The sequence below is a fragment of the Lactuca sativa genome, chromosome 5 (genome assembly GCF_002870075.4).
Source record: "Lactuca sativa cultivar Salinas chromosome 5, Lsat_Salinas_v11, whole genome shotgun sequence".
Lineage (NCBI taxonomy): Eukaryota > Viridiplantae > Streptophyta > Magnoliopsida > Asterales > Asteraceae > Lactuca > Lactuca sativa.
Window position 1 is genome coordinate 282,124,472 of NC_056627.2, and position 8,488 is coordinate 282,132,959.

The window sequence follows — 8,488 nt, forward strand, 5'->3', positions numbered from 1 at the left end:
TTGACTCTTTGAGGTTTTGATCGCGTTACAAATAAAGTACTCACCTAGACTTCAAAGAATAGGTGAAAACCTCTTATTAATTTTGTATTGTAACTTAGTTAGATAGTTATATGGGAAAAGATACATAAAATAAATAAAAAGTAGTTTTACAATCTATATCGGTAGTACGTATTATTGCAAATGTTCATTCATTTCTTTTGCCAAATAAGTCTAAAGTATTATTGCAAAGGTTCATTTATTTCATTTGCCAAATAAGTCTAAATGATTCAATGGGTTTTGCACAGTGAATCTTAATGTTAATGCATGCTTTTGGTTTTCAACCTTCACTGCTAATAATAAGCACATGATCCCTAACTTTTTTTAACATGAATAAACGACTTGATAGTCATTTGTAAGATGTCCAGTTCCGTTTTATAAATTAAAAAGGTTTGAATCACTGATTTAAACTCTAGTAATGAACTTCAAGTACAAAGAAGTATTTTTATGTTCCAAATACACTAATACTTAGCTAATTTAGTCTTAAGGCAAAACAAGGTATTATACAATTGAATTTTTCTTCCTAGTTGCTTGGTTTATGTAGTCACTTCAAGGTTTTCTGCTTTATCTAAGAAGAAGATGTTGGATGAACTCCCTACCGAATATTCTTCTTCAAGACCTTTCCCCCATGTATTATTAAAGAGAATATTGGATATTCACAATAAGCTTAGATATTCGACTTTAAATAAGACGGTTGGTAAAAGATAATCCTGACCAAAGATAAATTCAAAATAATAGTTCACTTTAATCGAATTTAATTCTCCTATCTTCTTATAAATCCTGAATAATGTTGGGTTTGTTTGTTTCCGACAATCCATATGGAGGTGTGAAAAAAAATAAAAACATTGGTTGGGCTTTTTTTGATTTTGAGCTCCTATTGCAATATACTTTAAATAGATAGTTACACTTACAAATTCTAAATATTCACCAATTTATAAGGATAAAACGGGTAATTAGAAACATTTCATTAAATTTATTCATCTCACTTTCCAACGGTCTAAATAATATTTGACACTTTAATGTTAATTTCAACTTTGACACCAAAAAGCAAAAGCAAACAGGCAAGATTTTGGACTTTAATCAAAGTACAACATTAGCTCCTTCCCTAATACTTGTTAAGAATGGGTTAATGACATAGAAATGTAACGTAATTTAGGGTTTGTACACATTAAGGTAACTATGTTTTTTTCGTACACACTTTCTAATTGAACTTGTTTGACCTGTACACATTAAGGTAATATGACTGATGATCTTAGGTTTCTGCTGATTTGACATATTACGTGACATATCACCCTCTGCTCATCCTTTATTTAAACCAAACGATACATTTTTATGATTTTTACCTTAGAAAAAGATTGGTGCCCTAGAATGTTGACGGCTTCTTCAACATTCTCTCCCTCACCTCTAAGTCATGGATTTACTCCTTGCTACTGTGGCCTTCCATCTCGAATCCGCACATCAAGGACGGAAAACAATCCTGGAAGAAAGTTTATGATATGCCGGGTATGCCATTTTTTCGATTTTTAGATTTTGGTTCATATTTGTTGTTGTATTGGTTATTTCACTCCTTGATCCTGTATTTTATGTAGAAAGCAGAAGAAAGGTGTGGTTTTTGGGAATGGGTAGAACTTGATGAAACACTTGAAGTTCTGCAACGTGACATTTTGAGCCTTAGAAAAGAGTTGGAAGAAGTAAAGAATAAACAATTTACTGTTAAGTGTTTGTTGGTTGTTTTCATTGTGATGTGTTTATTTAGTCTTTTGAAGTAGTAATTGTAATCATCAAGAAGTAGATTAATGCTAAGGTTGTGTTGGTTGTAATCTTTTAGATTGTGAAATGGTATTTCTAATCTTTTGAAGTTGTATTAAGATGTATTGTACTTTGTAACACTTATTTTGATATGAATGAGATCTGATTTGTTATATTATTTTGATATGAAACAGGTTTTAGTTTTGGTAAAACAAATTTGTTTTGACCAATTTACCCTTGGATTTCAAAGTAAGATGCTAAAGTAGAATCAAAGTAGGATGATAAAATAGAATTTGTTTTGACAAATTTACCCTTGGATTTGCAGTTTTGGTAAAACAAATTTCATAGAAACAGAGTAGGATGCACATTAATAGAAATAGTTGCACTACAAAATACCCTTAACTAATAATAATGATTAACTTTTTGAAGTTTATTGATTTAGTTTACTGACTTACCCTTAACACGTTTATTTCAATAATTTTTCCAAAATATTTACAAAGTAGGATGCACATTAATAGAAACAGTTCCACTACAAAATACCCTTAACACATTAATCAACATAATCTTGCAGCAGGTTATGACCAAAATACCCCCTACTAGTATCATAGTAACATTACATCATTATAGTAGTAAGGTAGCATAGTCACATTACAAAAGACTTAAGGTTTGTTACTAATTCCATGCAAAAGATGAAAAGTTTGTGTTAGACAAAAGATACTAGTAGTAAACAAGCACATCATTCTAAAGTTACTGGCATGTTTTGACTACAACCAATCCCTCTTTTGGGGACAACTTTCTTTCTTAGACCAATCTCGGTTATACGTTCTGAAAATTTCCTCTTTTACACATGCATCTTTCCAATTCTTGAAGCTCTGAAGCTTGAACAAGTTCTTGTACACGTTCTTGTATAGGTTCTTGGATGGGTTCTTGTATAGGTTCTTGTATGGGTACATGTCCACTTCCACTTCCACTTGTACTTCCCCTTCCTGAGAAAACAAACTAATATTAGTTTCCAATTACATAGAACTACACTAAATAAATTCATTTTTACCTTTTCGTGGACAACTTGATTTCTTGTGTATAATGCCACTGTAAGTACTACACTTTTGCAACCCTTTTGCACGTGATATTGTATGCCTCTTTTTACCAGTACCTTATAATTATGACTTATCCTTTGTTTGTTTAACCTTTGATCTGCCTGGTAGTCTTTTTTTTTGGAGGTAAAGGCTTCTGATAAGCTGTTTTCAGCCACATTGGACTACCATTTAAAGGGTGGACATTGTAAGTGTAGCTTGAAAGGAAACTTTGTTTGCTAAAACAAGGTGCCACATACGAATCTGCATTATGATTCAAGTATGCAATTGCAGCCAAGCCATGCAAGCATGGGATACCTCTCAACTGCCAACTCCTACATTCACGTACCCTTCTGATTATATCCACAACAAATGCATCATTACCAAATCTTACTTCAAATTGTTGATAGCCACTTGGATAAACTCCCCAAAATATGTAAAAAAACGCAAGTTAACACTCCAAATCAAATCAATCATTAGCTAATGTAAATTTAAAACAAATCTTACTCACCTTTGAGTTATATTATTATCTTTTAACTTGTCACACCTCCAAACCAGAACGACGGAAACATGTGGGGGTGGATGACTTTCATGTATAGTATCATAACATTCAAATAGTAGCGATCAAAGCATTACAACCATTGTATTGAATATTTAATAAGTTTACATTGTACTCAAAAAACATTGCTTACATGAGATCAAATGCATATGACAAAAGTAAATAACGTGATGCGACGACGTCTCATCCACCAAAAACTCTTGTGGTTACCTGTTTACTAATTTTATGAGAATACAAGTGAATTTGAAAAATGTCAATAATTAAGTTGGTGAGTTCATAAGTGTTTTGTATGAGACGAATTTGTAACTGTTTTGAGTAAAATGATACTGTATACTTCTAGAAAATCCGATATTTTCTTTATAACTGAGCTGTAAGTCTTAGATCCCAAGACTAAAAATGTAAGTAAAACTGTACTGAGAAATGGAGTTATGAAGTTTTATCTTTATATAAAACTACTTGAATGTATGTTAGCCCGTAAATCAAATGTGTTGTCGATACCCTATGTGAGTTATTATAACCATGCTAATGCGACTAGTTGCATGAACGATGTGCTTCGGACGTCGGAACTATTACGACATTTGTCACGCTAGACTGGTCGGTCTAACTGTAGCTAACAGCTGAGGTGCGGGGCTGTCAATCCCGTATAGATATATACACACGTGTCACGCTCTCCCTACAAGAGACTTTGATTATAATGCAGGTCTTAGTATGTGTACTCTGGTGGGTACGGTGAAGCCAAATGTCTCACAACTAGTATCAATCAGTTTACGTGAACTGAAAACTCCTTTTTCTTGTAAATGGAATAATTATACCTTTAAATAATTATATGTTTCTTCTAAAATGATAGTGTAGTTTTGTGACTCCCAAACTATACCAATTAAAGTTTATTATGTTTGTCTGTCAAGAACATTTATATAATCATTTATATAAATACATAGTAATCATCTTGTTTAGTTTCAAAATGTAAGGCCAAACTTCATATTTTTGGGTTGTAACCCACAAAATAGTGAAATAACTAGAATGTACTCCTTTTTGTTAGAAAAACTATATTTTGGTAAAAAGCTTCCAAAAACCTTATAGTTTTACAAATCATAATTTTTTTCATGATTTTTATAACATAGATCATGTTTTGTTTTTGTTAGTTTTGCATTTGAAAACTAATATATCACAAATATTTGTATAAAAGTTAGTAATAATCACATCTTATGCAAATAATGGCTTATACTTTAACATAAAGATGAAACATGCAAGTATTTGTATGATAAATTTTTTTTTGACTTGTATTCCCCCCCCCCCCCCCCCTAAAACATGAAAAACTCAAAAATATGGGGGTATGAACTCACCTTGAGTGGATTTGTGAGTTGTTTTGAAGACATGGTGTGAAGATTTCTAGGCCTAAACACTTGAATGTGGTTGAAGAACTCTTTGAAGGTGATATTATCCTAAGAGGTTTAACACATAATAATATGTGTAAATATTATGAAACTAACATGAAAGTGTATAAATACACTAGCTTTTGAAGAAACACTTACCAAATTCTAAGAACAAGCTTGGAGGATTTGAACTTGGAAGATTATTTCGGCTTAGTTCTTGAGATAATATGAAGTATTAGGAAGTAAATGGGAAATGGTGGGGTTTGTGGAGGTGATCTCATCCAAAGATAAGGAGTAGAAGTTGATGGGATATTTGCTTGGTTAACCGTTGGTTAATTGCGTTGATATATGTTGGGTATTGTTTTGCATGGGTAAAGGGTAAAGCATCAAGTCATAAAGTCAACTTCTTATCTCTATATTCCCACCAAAATCACCTTAGGAAAGATCAAATTGGTGATTTCGGCCAAGGCATGACCAAAATCACCTTATACCCCACGTGATTTCGGTCCTAATCCCTCCACAAATGGTGTTTTTGGTCCTAGTGGTTTGGATCTTGGGTGTTTTCGGCCTAAGGGTGATTTCAGCCTAAGCATATGAGCTTGGCCTAGCATAACCGAAATCTCATGTTCTTGGGTCCCCAAATCCGAAATATCAAAGGCATTGCATAAATCATGCATCAAATCCTAACTATTTGACTTGGCTTCACTTTTAAGTGTTTATTACGAATATGATTTTCAAAGTATGTATATATATATATATATATATATATATATATATATATATATACTTATACAAACAATGCCCTTTTGGCTTTCAAAGTTTTATTGCAACAAGGATACATTGTGGTTGTACTTATACATAAACACATTTCAAACCTTGCTTAACATGAAATTTTCGAGTTGTCACATAACTCCTTTCTAACTGTTGGGAAAATATCCAAATCCCACTCTTCACCCATGATCCTTTGATTATAAATCCTTTCCATGGCCCAAACCCTGATTTCTTCCAATATTGTGATGATCGACTTTCTTCTAGCATCCCTGATTGCATTATTAAAACTTTCCGAGACACCATTTTCCATAGCATCACAATTCCTCCCTTCTACAAAGAAAGCCTTTGACCAAGATTTTGGTTCCCTGTCAATAAGATGATCATAGGCATTGGGGTCTAATTTCTTAATTCCATCCATAGCTTCTTCAAACTTTGGTACAATGGTACTATGTACAGCAGCCCAAAACAATTTCCTATAATGTTCACCATCAAACTTCTTCTTAAAATTAGCTTAGATGTGCCTAGCACATTGCCTATGCTAAACTTCTGGAATCCTTTCTTTCACAGCTTCTAACAATCCCTGTCAAAATTAAAACATGTTGGTGAATGTAAAACTTAATGTTAAACAAATTAAAAGTAAAAAACAAAAAGCAAAAAGAAAGCAATCTAATACCTTATGTCCATCTGAAATGATGGTAAGTCCATTACCATTTCCCCCTCCAATGTCATCCATGAGAATGTCAAGAAACCACTTCCAATTAACTTTATTCAAAACATTTACCACATCCAACGCGATAGGGTAGATGTTGTTATTCGCATCTCTACCCACTGATGCAAGAAGCTCACCCTTACACAAGCCTTTCAGGAAGCAGCCATCTACACAAATCACCTTTCTACATCCCTCTATCCAACCATCCCTGACACCTTTGAAGCAGACATAGTACTTTGAAAGATATGTAGTTGAGTCATGCATGATGTCCACATCAATTCTTACTGTAAACCCTGGGTTCGACCTCATAATCTCCTCACCATAATCCCACAACCTTTCATAATGCTCAACCAAAGTACCTTCAATCTTACTCAATGCAAACCTTTTTGCATTTCTACACTGCCACAAACTAACAATAATATTAAATTTTTTGGAAATCTTAGCTTTCATTTTCCTTAAGCTCATTATTGGTCTTTGTAATATTTCATTAACAAAATGCTTCCCGATCCACCTATAACTCACAATTGCTCCATGTTTGAATGACCTGGAGCAATTGTGATCATCTTTCAGTGACTTAATTTGAAAAGAATGTTCATCCTTCATCCAACCTGTTCTTATCACTTTTTTCATACCATATACTATATCCATGTCTCACAACATAATTACTTAGTAAACATTTAAGCTCATCATGGTTAGAAAACTTCATACCTAGTATAGGAACCATCTTCTTCCAATTTTGGTTTGGATCATGGACAAGATACATTGGTTTCACATCAACTTCTTCGTCTGTTGCATCTGTTTCGGAACCATCTTTTGATTTCTTGTTAGGACAAAGGGCATTAAGAAATGAATCATCAAGTGGTTTCCTACTTGACACCACCTCATCCTCTTTATGGTCAGGTAAAATAGCATCCGAAAATGTAGAATCATCAACTTCGTCTTCATCCTCTACAACCGAATCATATTCATTAGGATTCTCCTCTTCGATCCAATCAAAAATGGGTTCATTGTACTGATCAATACATTAATTCTTTTTTCTTGGCTTCCATTCCCAACCTCAAGGAACTCTCTCTAATCTCCTTCATTCTGAATTACTCCTAACCCTTCACTCAACCTTTCATGTGGAAGACAGTAGTAAACATCCTTGCAGTTGATCTTCTATGTGAGCTTTTCAAGGAATGTAATGAAATCTGAAAATACCATAGTATTGAAGTCAACATATCGTACAGATGCGATGTCTGGGTCGAAATATACAAGGGTGTTGGGGCAAATACACCATTATAGTGTACATCTACGATCAGGGATGATGCCTTCGTCATTACAGTCGAAGAAACAGAAAGGGATTTCAATTGCAAAGGTTCGACATTGAGAACGAAGAGAGAGGGGAACGTAGGAACAAAAGCGGTGGGTTTTTTTGTTTATGATCCCTAATTCAAATTACCATTCATATAATGTGTAAAAAATGCCAAGTAATTTCATTTAATTCCACGTAATATGACATAATGCAACGTAATATGCCAAATCAACAAAACCTAAGATCATCGATCATATTACCTTAATATGTACATGTCCTACAAGTTCAATTGGCAAATGTGTACGAAAAAAAACATCGTTACCTTAATGTATACAGACCCTAAACTATGTTGTCTTTCTATGTCATTAACCTGTTAAGAATTAACCATTTGTTAGATATGATTGCTTTTAAATGAAACCATTGTTTTTTTTCATTAGAACATGAATTCCAATAGTAGATTGAAGTTGTAGGCACTCAAAAAATACTTTATCACAAAATGAGCAATTAAATATACTAACAACTTAGAACTTCAAAAATTGGTTGGAGCCCTTCACGAAAAAGAGACTCTCCAAAAATAGACATATGCCACTATAAATGACGAGCATACGGTATTCTTTAGTAAAAGGCGAAAGAATAGTTCGCTTTGTGCTCACCACATGGCTTTGTGACTTTGAAGTTACAAGTGATTGGTTTATGTAATCAAGGTGATTGGTTTATGTAATCACTCCAAAACCATTTGTTTTCTCTGAGGAGGCGATGTGGGATAAGCTCCCCAATAAATCCAAACCTTTCTTCCTCTCTCTTTGTCTTTTTCTTTTCCACTCTACTACTTTGATTTAATTGTTTTGTAATTTTTTTTTTTGGATTTTAAGAAGTGATTACAAGATACTAAATAATTCAAACAAAATATACAATTTTAAAATA

At 33.3% G+C, this 8,488-nt stretch overlaps 1 non-coding gene across 1 annotated transcript; it reads right to left on the minus strand.

Moving 5' to 3' along the window:
* Positions 1 to 8,108: 8,108 nt before the first annotated feature.
* Positions 8,109 to 8,226, minus strand: LOC111910416 (U5 spliceosomal RNA). The gene has a single exon (XR_002856526.1). It is a non-coding gene; the product is annotated as a U5 spliceosomal RNA (small nuclear RNA).
* Between the last annotated feature and the right edge of the window lie 262 nt (positions 8,227 to 8,488).